Source organism: Notamacropus eugenii, chromosome 2 (genome assembly GCF_028372415.1).
Source record: "Notamacropus eugenii isolate mMacEug1 chromosome 2, mMacEug1.pri_v2, whole genome shotgun sequence".
NCBI classification, from domain to species: Eukaryota; Metazoa; Chordata; class Mammalia; order Diprotodontia; family Macropodidae; genus Notamacropus; species Notamacropus eugenii.
This window is the reverse complement of record NC_092873.1, coordinates 485,126,660-485,138,673: the sequence shown is the minus strand read 5'-3', so window position 1 is coordinate 485,138,673 and position 12,014 is coordinate 485,126,660.

Here is a 12,014-nt window from a genome sequence, read left to right as displayed (position 1 = left end):
ATAAAAGAAGACTTAAGGCATCTCCAAGTATTTCAAGGGCTGCCATATGGAAAAGGGAATTAGACTTTTCTGTTTGTCCCCAAAGGGCAGAACTAGGAGTGATGGATGGAAGTAGTTGAGAGGTCAGTTTAGACCTAGAATCAGTAAGAAACTTCCCAACAATTGTAGGTGCCCAAAGTGAAATGGACTTTCTTAAGATGACTGAGCTCCTTCCTCCTCTTCTTCATGGGTCTACTCTTTAGGGATGTTATAGGAGGGCTTCCTTTGGGTGTACAGGTTGGATCAGATAGCAACTAAGATCTCTTCCAAATCTCAGATTCTGTGATTCCATGAATCTCAGGGTTGGAAGGAGACCATCCAGCCCAACCTAAACTTGAACAAGATCTACCAAACACGTGGTAACCCAGTCTTTCCTTGAAGACATTCAAAAAGGGGGAACCTCTTACCTCTAGAGATAGTCAATCTGGGATAGCTCAGATTATTAGAGAATCTTCCTGAAGCTAATGACTTATGCTTCAAATGACCTCTGCTAATCACTCCCTCTTGGAATTCTTCCTGTCCTTTAAAGCTCTAGTCAAATGTCATCTCTTTAAAGGCTTCCCTGATCATTCATCCCCCTCAAGCAGGTAATGAATTTTTCCCCTCTTGAACTTCATTCAGCATATTGCAATTCTGTATGATAGTTATCTGTGTTTCCCCAACTAGATGTTGAGCTCCATAAACAAAGCAATAATGTCTTCTCTGATAGGGCAGCCCAATGAATAAAAATTAATCCCTCTGCAGTAGAACCTCAGTTTATGAGTAATTTGGTTTATGTATGCGTTGCTGGACGAGAAAAAGATTTTTCACAAAATAAATAAATACAAAATATATACAGAGTCACAAGAAGTGATTTTAAGAGGGACAAAACAGTAAAAACTAAGAGGATTAATAGAGCCCTCATGTAGGGGGTGACTCCTGAGCTGTGCTTTTGAAGATAGCCAGGGATTCTGTGAGGCAGAGGGGAGGAGGGAATGCATTCTAGCCATTGGGGCATCTAGCCATTGGTGTTTCAGTGGATAGAGTGCTGGGCCTGGAGTCAGAAAGAATCATCTTTCTGAGTTCAAATCTAACCTCAGACTCACACTAGCTGTGTGACCCTGCAAGTCACTTAACCCAGTTTGCCTCAGTTTTACAGTGGCAAACCACTACAGTGTCTCTGACAAGAAAACCCCGTTGAGGTCATATAGAGTCATACACAGATGAACAAGAAGGGATACTATGAAGCAGAGGGAAAGAAGGAGTATATTTCAGGCATTAGGGATCATTTGTACAAAGACACAGAGGCAAGAGATGGAAAGTTCATATATGGGGAATGTGTAGGAGCGTGTTTATGTCAAACAGACCAGCTTGACTGGAAGGGCAAGTAAACAAAGGAGAGTAAAATGAAGTAATCCGGGAAAGGTAGGTAGGAGTCAGATTGTGAAAGCCAATCAACTTCAGTTAACTGTTGTTAAGCACCTACTATGGGCATGCCCTAACAGAGAAGACTTGATCACTTTCTTCATGGAGCTCATAGTCTAGTTGGGGTAATGTGGAACACAGAGATAACTATTCTATAAAATTACAATGTACTGAGTGAAAGTTCAAGACGGAAAAAATCATTACCTATTGGGAGGGATACAAGGTGAGGGAAGGCTTTAAAGAGATGACATTTGTCTGGGACTTTAAAGCATAGAAAGAATTCCAAGAAGGGGAGATTAGAAGAGTTTGTTTAAAGCATAAGCCATTAACAATGTTCAAAGTCAATGTGGAAGAAGACAGGGAATCGAATAGAACCCAGGAGCATCAGAGTCTAAGAGGCATTATATATCAGCCCTGGACTTGCAAACATTTGAAATCTGGCATCCTAGGGAACCGCAGCTGGGAGGCTATGTCACTACAGAAAAGGAAAACCTTTCAGTAGTAGCAGGAGTTAGCTATACCCAGTAGGCAGCTACCTGGCTCAGAATCCATTTTTCTCTTTTTCCTGCCAGAGTCATAACTTGGGTGGGATGACTGGAGCTTTGCTACAGGGAAAAGAATTGAGAATGGACCAAGAGCACTTACATTCCTTCAATATAGAAACAATAGAACTTAATACCTAAGCAGCTAGAAAAAATAGTTAAAATAGGAAGCTAATGTTCAGTCGTTTCCAACTCTTCATTATCCCATCTGAGGTTTTCTTTGGCAGAGATACTAGAGTGGTTTGTCATTTCCTTCTCCAGCTCTTTTTACAGATGAGAAACTGAGGCAAACAGGGTTAAGTGACTTGCCGAAGGTCACATTGCTTCTAAGTCTGTGGCTGGATTTGAACTTAGGAAGATGAATTTTCCTGACTTCATGCCCAGGGTTCTATCCACCTTGCCACCCTGAGAGCATTTCATGTCATTTGTGTTGCCCCAGGTGCCCAAAATGCTAATTATGTATTTCTCCACAGTAGTAAATGCTTCACAATTGTATCTGAAAGTGCATTAGAATAGAATGATATCTCTACCCAGAGCACCCAAAAGAACCTTTGTCTTTTGTGACATCTGCCAGTTTGCCTCCTTCACAGCCCTGATGAGCCTGTCCAAATCTCTGACTCAGTGGGAGTTATTTGTCTATAACCTTTATATTCCTTCCAGAAGGAAGGAGTCCTTTTTAGGACTAGAATCAAATTCAGTGTCTGGCATTGGTGGAACATCCTGACCCAAGAAGTTCAGAGTTGAAGGGCGACACAGGAGCAAGACAAAAATGCATTTGTAATCAGTTTGGTGGATTAAATAATGTCTGGGATAGAAAGTAACTGGGGGATGGGAGCAAAGAAAAGTGTTGGAGACACACAGAGATGAGGTCAGGCATTCCTTTGAGATGTTAGAACTGGGAAAGTGTATGAAAATAGCCAGGGAGATGGAACTTTCCATGCAAGGGCACATTCCTGGAAAGGAAGAGAAAAAGCAAGACAAGGAGATGGGCCTGGTGTGCAGAGGAAGAAAGAAAGGGAACTTAAGTCTGTGGCTGCTGGACTCAGCAGAAGCGGGGGGAAAAAATCAGCATATTTGAAAAGATAGAAGGTGTTCCTGCCCATCAATCAATCAATAAACATTTATTAAGCACTTATTATGTGCCAGGCATTGTGCCAAGTGCCGGAGATACAAAAAGAGGCAGAAGACAGTCCCTGCACTCAAGGGGTTTATAATCTAATGAGGGAGACGACATGCAAACAAATGCACACACACACACACACACACGCACACACACACACACACACACACACACAAAGCAAGCTATGTAAAGGATAAATAGGAAATAATGGAAAGGGAATTAAGAGGAGTTATGGAAGGCTTCCTGGAGAAGATAGGGTTTTAGTTAAGACTTAAAGGAAGCCAGAGTGTGGAGGAGGGAGAACGTTTTAGGCATGGGGGACAGCCAGAGAAAATGCCTAGAGCTGATAGATTGTCTGGTTTGTGGAACAGCCGGAAGCCAGGAGACTAGCATCACTGGATGGAAGAGTAAGTACTAAAGAGTAAGTGTAAGAAGACTGGAAAGGTAGGAAGGGGCTAGGTTATGAAGGACTTTAAATGCCAAATAAAGTATTTTATATTTGATCCTTGAAGGACAAGGAACCACGGGAGTTTATTGAGTAGGGGGAGGATTGGAGGGGGGGGTGTGATCAGATTTGCACTTTAGGGAAATCGCTTTAGTGGCTGAATGGTGGAGAGAGTGAAGAGGGACCACCCAGACTGACCAACCAGCAGACTATTGCAATGATTCAGGCTGAAGTGATGAAGGCCTGTACTTGAGGTGTGGCAATGTCAGAGGAGAGAAAGAGGGATATTCAAGAGATGGTGCAAAAGTAAAGCTGATGGACCTTGGCAAGAGTTTAGATGTGGAGGGTGAGAGACAGTCAGGAATCCAGGATGACAACTAGGTTGTGAGTCTAGGGAACTAGGAAGATGATGCCAGGATTTCCTCCCTCCAAAGGGGCTCTAGTTCTGGACTCACATGGACCAGGTTCAGTCCTGTAGTGGGGGGTAGAAGTGGATTGGACCCCAAAGCAGGGGGAGCTGGCTTTATTCTCTCTGACTCTGCCCCCATCTCAGAGCAACCCTGGGGAAATCTCTTAAACAAAACTTAAATATAACCTATGGATAGGGCTTTCACACAGTGGAGTAGTTCTATCACTGTAATCTATTGAATGTCAGTCCTTGGCACAAACTTTTGTATTTAAAAGGATTGTTGTGGGAATCAAATGAGCCAATATTTCTAAAAAGCACTTAGCACATTGCCCTGTACATAGTAGATACTGTAAAAATGCCTATTTCTTTATGTCCAGGGCAAGTCACTTCACCCCAATTGTCTCATCCTGGGTCATCTCCAGTCATCCTGATGAATATCTTGTCACTGGATTCAGATGGCTCTGGGGAAGAAGTGAGGCTGGTGACCTGCACAGTCCTCCCTCACTCAAAACAAAGTCAAGTGCATGTCATTATTTTCCTGATGGCATGCTCTTCTTTGGCAACGAAGGACGAACACACTTGAATATGGCAATAGGTTCTACATGACTGCACGTATATAATCTACATCAAATTGTTTATTGTCTTAGGGAGAAAATTTAGAACTAAAAATTATATGAAAAATGAATGTTAAAATTGTCTTTACATGTAATCAGATAAAATAAAATGCTATTAAAATACACAAATTGAAAGAAAAAAGAAAGTTGAATTTATCATATTTTTAAAAGCAAACTGAATGATAGAGATCTACAGTTTCATGTAGAACTCTTTTCCTCTTCTATTATGCATATGGAAATGTTTGTTTTGTTCCTGTCCAGAATACTTCTGCCCTGGCCACCACTCTCCTGGCTCTGTTGTCTTCCCCTATTAGAAAGGAAGGGACTTTTATGCTTGCCTGTCTTTGTAGCCCCCCAAATTAGCACAGTGCCTGGCACGTAGTAAGTACTTAATAAATGCTTTTTTACTCATCTAGGGGTCATTTAGTTCAGACGGTAGTTTACAGGCTGCAGTCTACAACACTTCCAAGTGAGGCCAGCAGGAGTTTAAAATATAACTGAGAAATATTTAACAAAATAAGTAAAAATACAATAAAACATGGGTAACATTAAGAAAGATAACGAGCTCTGGTTGGGATACATTGGCTTTAAGGAGCTTGCAAGACATCCAGGTGCCCAATAGGTAGCTGGAGATGAGAGAAGGAGAATCAGGAGAGAGGTTTGGTCTGGATAGAGATCATGAGAGCTGAGGAGGTCAGCTTTAAAACTAAGTCAGTATGTATGGACTAGGGGCCATTTCTTCTTGAGTCTGACACCACTGATCCAGCCCAATTCACTCATTTTACAGATATAGTGAAAAAGAAATGGGGGAAGTGCCCAGGTTTGCTCAAATCACACACACTGTTGAATGACAGATCCAAGATGAGGTTCCAAGTCTTCTGATTACTTTCCCAGGGCTTTTTGCTCTCCATCACACTGCCTTAGAAAAATAATAAGTAGTTAGCAGAAATGGTCTCTGGGACATTTCCCAATTTAAGCTGTATTGTTGCCCAGCAACACACCTCCTGGGAGAAGCTCAGCTGTGGCTTAATCTTTCTCAACAGTCCCATTAAACTGTGATAAACCATGACGTGGCAACTTGAGCTCTGAGACCTTTCCTCTCCTCTAGCTGGTCTCGCTTTCCCCCTAATTCATTATATATAGTTCCTTCCTTGACTAGACTTTCTCTACCCCCAGCCCTGTGAAAAGCATAGTCCCAAATTCTGGGGTAAAAAGAGCCTCAGAGCTGAATTCATTGCTCTGACTCTTTGGAGAGGGAGAATAGAGGAGGATGCCATCTTGGGGACATGGAGCGACCAACATCAGCTCTCTTGCCAGGCAGCAGTGGGCGTAATAGCCTGTTTGGCCATCATGCCGTCATCCCACAGGGCCTGCCTTGGTCAGTGTAAAGGTCACTCTGAAGGCCCTCTGTCCCAAGGGGTAGAGGGGGGGAAAGAAGCAGGAGTGGCCCCTCTTGCTAAACAGTAGTGGCCTTTGTGAGACTATGAAACCCAGAAGTTAAGGGAATTAGAGAGTAGGAGGTTGAAAGGGCTGGAGAAGGAGTTTTCATTGTCTCTAGAGAATGTCTTTCCTCCATACTAGGACTTTAACACTCATCAAGTTTATGGTGATTAGTTCTTGACCTGCGCCATACAATTATCCAGTCAAAGACTGAATCAGAGTATTGGTCATAGGAGGGCTGCTGGAGTCTGGGTCAATAGGGCTTTTCAAGAGATCTGGAGAAGGCTGGGAGGGAAAGACAAATTCCCTACTTCATAGATGTGTCTAGGAAGTGATGATACAGCTGATGTATCTTAACACATCAAAAGTCAAGCCAACAAGCATTTATTAAACACCTACTATGTGCCTGGCACTGTGCTAAGTACTGGAGATACATACAAGGACAAAAATCATCCCTTCCTTCTTGTGAAATATATGCAACTTAAGAGACAAGCTCAATGGGAAGGCACTAGCATTCAGGGGAACCAGGCTTTTAGCAGGAGGTAAGATTTTGGCTGGAACTTCAAGGAAAGTAGGCAAGCCATGAGGCAGAGAAAGCATTCCAGGCATGGAGGACCTAACCCTAAATACCATTAAGAATGCACAAATGGGAGAAATAGAGGGTCCTAAGCCACGAACAACAGAGTCCAGCATCGTTTGGTCACAGAGTACATGGAGGGGAGAAAAATGTAAGAAGATCAAAAAGGTAGAAAGGGGCCTGGTTATAAAGGGTTTTAAAAGCCAAATGGAAGATTTTAAATTTGATCCTGGAGGTAATAGGGAGCCAGTGGAGTTTATTGGATAGATGGGATGGCATGATCAAACCTGCACTTTAGGAAGATCATATTTATAGCTGAGTGGAGAAAGGACAAGAGTGGGGAGGACTTCAGCAAGGAGACCAATCAGCAGGTGACAGCCATAATCCAGGTGGGGTGATGGGGGCCTGCCCAAGGTGGTAGAAGTTTCAGAGTGAGTATATAAGAGAAATATTGTGAGGGCATAGGGTTAGATAACAGGTAAGGGGAGTGCAGGGAGAAAGAGAATGAGGACTCAAGGGTGGCACCTAGGTTGTACTGGGAACACAGTAATAGGGAAGTTAGGAGCAAAGGAGAATTTGAGGGGAAAGACAGTGAGTTTGGATTTTGGCATGGTGAGTTTAAGAAGTCTATGGAACATTCAGTTTGCGATGCCCAATGATCAGCTGGAGACAAGAAACTGGAAGTTGGGAGAGAGGTTAGGGCTGGATAAATAGATCTGAGAATCATCTTCGTAGAGAAAATAGTTGAATCCATGGGAGATGATGAGATCAACAAGTGAAATTGTCTAGAGGGAGAAGAAGGCCCTGCCCAAAGCCTTGGGGGACTCTCCCAGTTGCTGCCAGTCAGAACCTGGAAGAAGATTGGAAATGGTCAGACAGGTATAAGTAGAAAGAGGAGAGGGGGGTATCAAGGAGAAGAGGTAACCAATACTGTCACAAGCTACAGAAAGGTTAAGATGACTGAGGACTGAGAAAAAGCTGTTGGATTTGGCAATTAAGAAATTGTCATCTAGGAATTCACCTGGACCTCTGAGTGGGGAAGGAAAGTTCTCCCTTCTCCAAATGTACCTCTTTCTACCAGAGATATTTCCTGATTGTCCTAGTTGTTAGTTTCCATCTTCCAACCCAATAATTTAGCATTTTTGAAACTACATTATATTTACTTTTCTGTGAACATGAGCTGCTCCAGGGCCATATCTTTTATCTTTGTTTCTTGGATGCCTAGAATAATGGCTGCCATAGCAGACCCACGATAGATTCTTGTTGACTAATTGGATGTGCTTCTGTCATTCCCCTTCCCCAAGTAGATTGTAAGGTCCTTGAGGACAGGGTCTATTTTGTTTCCATCTTTGTTTCCCTGGTTCTTAGTGCTTGATACATAGTAGATACTAACTAAATGCTTATGGACTACTCATCATTTGCTGTCCTAAGTCTTTCCATTTCCATCTAGGATAGAAATTCTTTGTTGTTGAGTCATTTCAATCATTTTCAACTCTTCGTGACTCCATTTGGGGTTTTCTTGGCAGAGATGCTGGAGTGTTTTGCCATTACCTTTTCCAGTTCACTTTACAGATGAGGAAACGGAGGCAAACAGGATGAAGTAACTTGCTCGGGGTCACACAACTAGTAAGTGTCTGAAGCTTGTTTTGAGCTCAGGTCTTCCTGTCCTTCCAGTCCTGGTGCTTTATCCATTGCACTTTCCTTGATATACTGAGCTAAATACTAAAATGGCATTTCATTTTCATATACAGCAGGTCATGCCTGACTGGCTGAAGATTTTGAAAGGCAATTCTTAATCAGAAAGGGCTAACAGAGTCATGGTCTAAAGAATAAACGCTTGGTAGAACCATTGGAGAGGAAACACAGCTGAGCTACTGACCGGAGCAGGTGCAGCCTCTGGATGAGAAAAGTGGGTTGCTGTCTCTACTTGTGCTGAGTGTGCTTGCAAGCAGGAGTTGGTGATCTTGAATTTGAACGTGAAATTGAACTGAACCTTTAGTTCAGTCCTTAGGAGACTAAGTGGAAAGGATTCTAGGTTTGGGGTTAGAGAAACTGAGTTCAAATCCCATTTGTTACTTATTGCCAGTGTGACCTCAGGCAAATACCTTAAACTTTCTCTGCTTCTGTTCTTTATGGGTAAATTGAGGGAATTGAACTAGGTGACCTCACAGATCTCTTTCAGCTCTAAATCTATAGCCCTCTACTCCTCCTCTAAATGTAGAGTCAATGAAACTGAGGGGAACAGAAAAAGGAGTCTGGAAGGATCTTGGCAGCAGGGACACAGCTAGGATGAAGTACGTGTTTTTCTCTGCATAGTATTCCACTGGAAATCCCCCTGTCCAAGAGGAGAAACCAGGAAAACAGGTCCTTTCTGTGGCCCCTTGGTATGTCTGCTGCCATATTAGCACAAGGAGGCCCTCTGTTTCTGCAGGATGCTAAAGGTGCCAGCCTGCATAACACCAAGAGAAAAAACTGGCCAGTGATGAGCTAAGTGTCTCAGGCTCAGCCTGCCTTTGCTGGGTGCCTGGGCTGACATTTCTGAGGCTGTTATCCCTCCCTTAAGACATGTCTTCATCAGAGGTTGGAGAACTGCCAGTGGTCTCTATTTGCCCTAAACACTTTTCAGGTCACATAGTAAATAATAAACAAATACCTGTTGATGGATTAATTACAGTGAATTCTGAGAGGCTGTCCAAATTCTTAAGTTATATAGTAATTTTCCCTGTCTGCAAATGGTCGTTTGAACCTACAATAGGAATGTTCCTGAAATTGGGTAAATCAAAACCTACTTCAAAAGATCATGGAGCTGGTCTAGCCCTTAGAATTGCTAGGGCTTCCACCCACCCCCAACTACCTTGTGTCTATTTTGAATATGTTTGTATATATATTGAGGGACTGGTTAATAAGAGCCCCATACATGAAAGGTGCTCTGCCGATGCAATCCTCCACATGGATGCTTAGTGGGTCTATTTCTGGACATGTGTTATGGAGGGTCCTGCTCTCCACTTTAGTGCATGCACAGGTATTCTATGATTCCTGTCATCATTTGCTCTCCTAGGTGTTTCCATTTCCATCTAGGATAGAAATTCTTTGTTGTTGAGTCATTTCTATCATTTTCAACTCTTCGTGACTCCATTTGGGGTTTTCTTGCCAGAGATACAGAAGGGCTTTTCAATTGGCTCTTGAGTCAGACACTGAATATCCATACAAAGGACTCCTATGGGGCAATTCAATCTCTTTTCCTACTCTGGCTATATTGTAATAAGAAATTTTGAACCCTGGTAGAGGAACCCTGGACCCTCTCTCCCCCAGAGCCACCATGAAACTGGTGAATTCATGGCCTAGTAGGCAAGCCGAGGTCCGGGATGAGTCCCACTCCTCTTTGTGACATCTCAAAAGGTCCGAAATCAATATCTTACCAGAGTTTGCTGGCAACTGAATCAGTGCAGACCTGGAGAGTGACCTGCTTGATCTGGCCCAGCAGTGGATGAACTCTGAGATACCATGTCCTGCTGAAGCAAGGGAGAGATTCATCAAGTGGCTGTGCCACAACTAGAAGTAAACTTGGTCTAGGCAAATGCTTTTAGCAACTATTTTGAGTCCACTCCCACTAAGGACTGAGGCAGTTGTGGGGAGAGTGTACCCCTGAGGTTGGGAGAGATGAGTTTGTGTGTCTGTTCATGCTATATGCTCTCAGTAAATATACCTTTGTAAGAGCTAATTAAGTTTAATTGATTATATTGGGATGCTAATCACTGGATCAATCAGTGATTTGAGAGGAACTAATTTAATTGACAGTTGATATTGAGGAGAATACACTCTAAAGGGAACTTAAATCAACAGCATCAAAAAGATAACCCTCACCTCTCAGGAGTACCCCTAGAGCCCTGAGGGGAGATATAACTGGACATCCCCTGGGAACTGCATCTGCTGGTGCACATGGAACTTAGAAGAGTCACTCCAGACTTGGTTTATATGTTCCTTGAGGTCGGGGATGCCCTTGCCTTTGTATCCATAGCCCCACACAGGACTTGTTACCTGTGTGACAATAAATATTATTTTTTTAAAATAATAAATTTATAGTTTTTATAATTATATACAAAATTATAATTATATATAAATTTTATATAAAATATAATTTATTTAACATATATTTATAATGAATGCTTAATAAATGTTTGCTGACTGATTGAATGAAATAGTTTTACAAATGAGATACTGAGGCCCAGAGAGGCCGTTATTCAGGGAGTAAACAGCAGGGCTGGGATTTGGACCCATTTCTAATGCCAAACCCCACTTTATTCTTTTTACTACTCCATAAGCAGAGGTCACTATTTAAAATAATGTCATGCTGAATCATCTTATAAAGTATGATATCGACTTATAAATGTGCCCTAAGTTTAGAAGGCCACCATCACAATAATGTCTTTTTCATTCCCCTCTCTTTTTTTTTCTTTCTATCAAGTACATAACTGCAATGTCTTTTCAGCATTTCCCTTTCTTCCTCTAACTTTGTTGGGTCTAGATCCTCATATATATATATATATATATATATATATATATATATATATATATATATATGTTAGTTCCCAGTGTCCTTTTCTCCCCGTTTGATGTGATATCTGTGCCTTAGAAGGGAAATGAATTTAGTTGATTGCTGAGGAATCAGCTACACTCTGCACAATGTTGCACTGAGCCCTGCCCCCACAGCACTGCCAAATGCAAGGATCAATTTACTTCTCACAACCCAAAACAGAGTCTGTGAAAGGGAATGTTGGTACTTAGGGAACAAAAATCAGAGAAACTGAGTCAGGAGTTTGTTTTATGTAGCTTAACTTAAGTCAGAAGTCATTTGGCATTTCCATGATCATCATCCAAGGGTGTGCTTGTAAATGTTGAACAACCAGCTCTCAGGAAATAAGATGTAGATAAACAGTTATACTATAACTGTTCTCTAGAGTCATGGGTCATGGCTCTGTCCCTTATCAGTTTCTTTGCCTATAAAATAGGGGGACTAGGCTAGATGATCTCAGAGATGCCACCCAAGTCTCATATGTTAGGGTTCTATGATTATCTCCCCAGGTATAGGAATCTAGGTCCTGTGATCTCGAGATATAGAATGGCTTGCTTTGGGTTGCACAGAAAGCTGAGTGGTCCAAGTGGGAGCAGATTTCCTATTTCCTGCCTCTCCCTTTTCCTTGATCACTGCATGGCCCTCCACCTGAATCTCCCCTGCTTCTCCAAACTGGAGTAGAGTCCATTGTTCCAATCTGGGAAGTTCACCAGATGGTCCCATCTGTATGCTGGCACCACTGCTGCCATTGGCTACAATCTGGCTCCCTTGGGCTCAGCAGACTTTCCTTGGGATGCTCTGTCCAGGCCATACTCCAGGAACAGAGAGCTCAGCTGAGGTCACATCGAAAA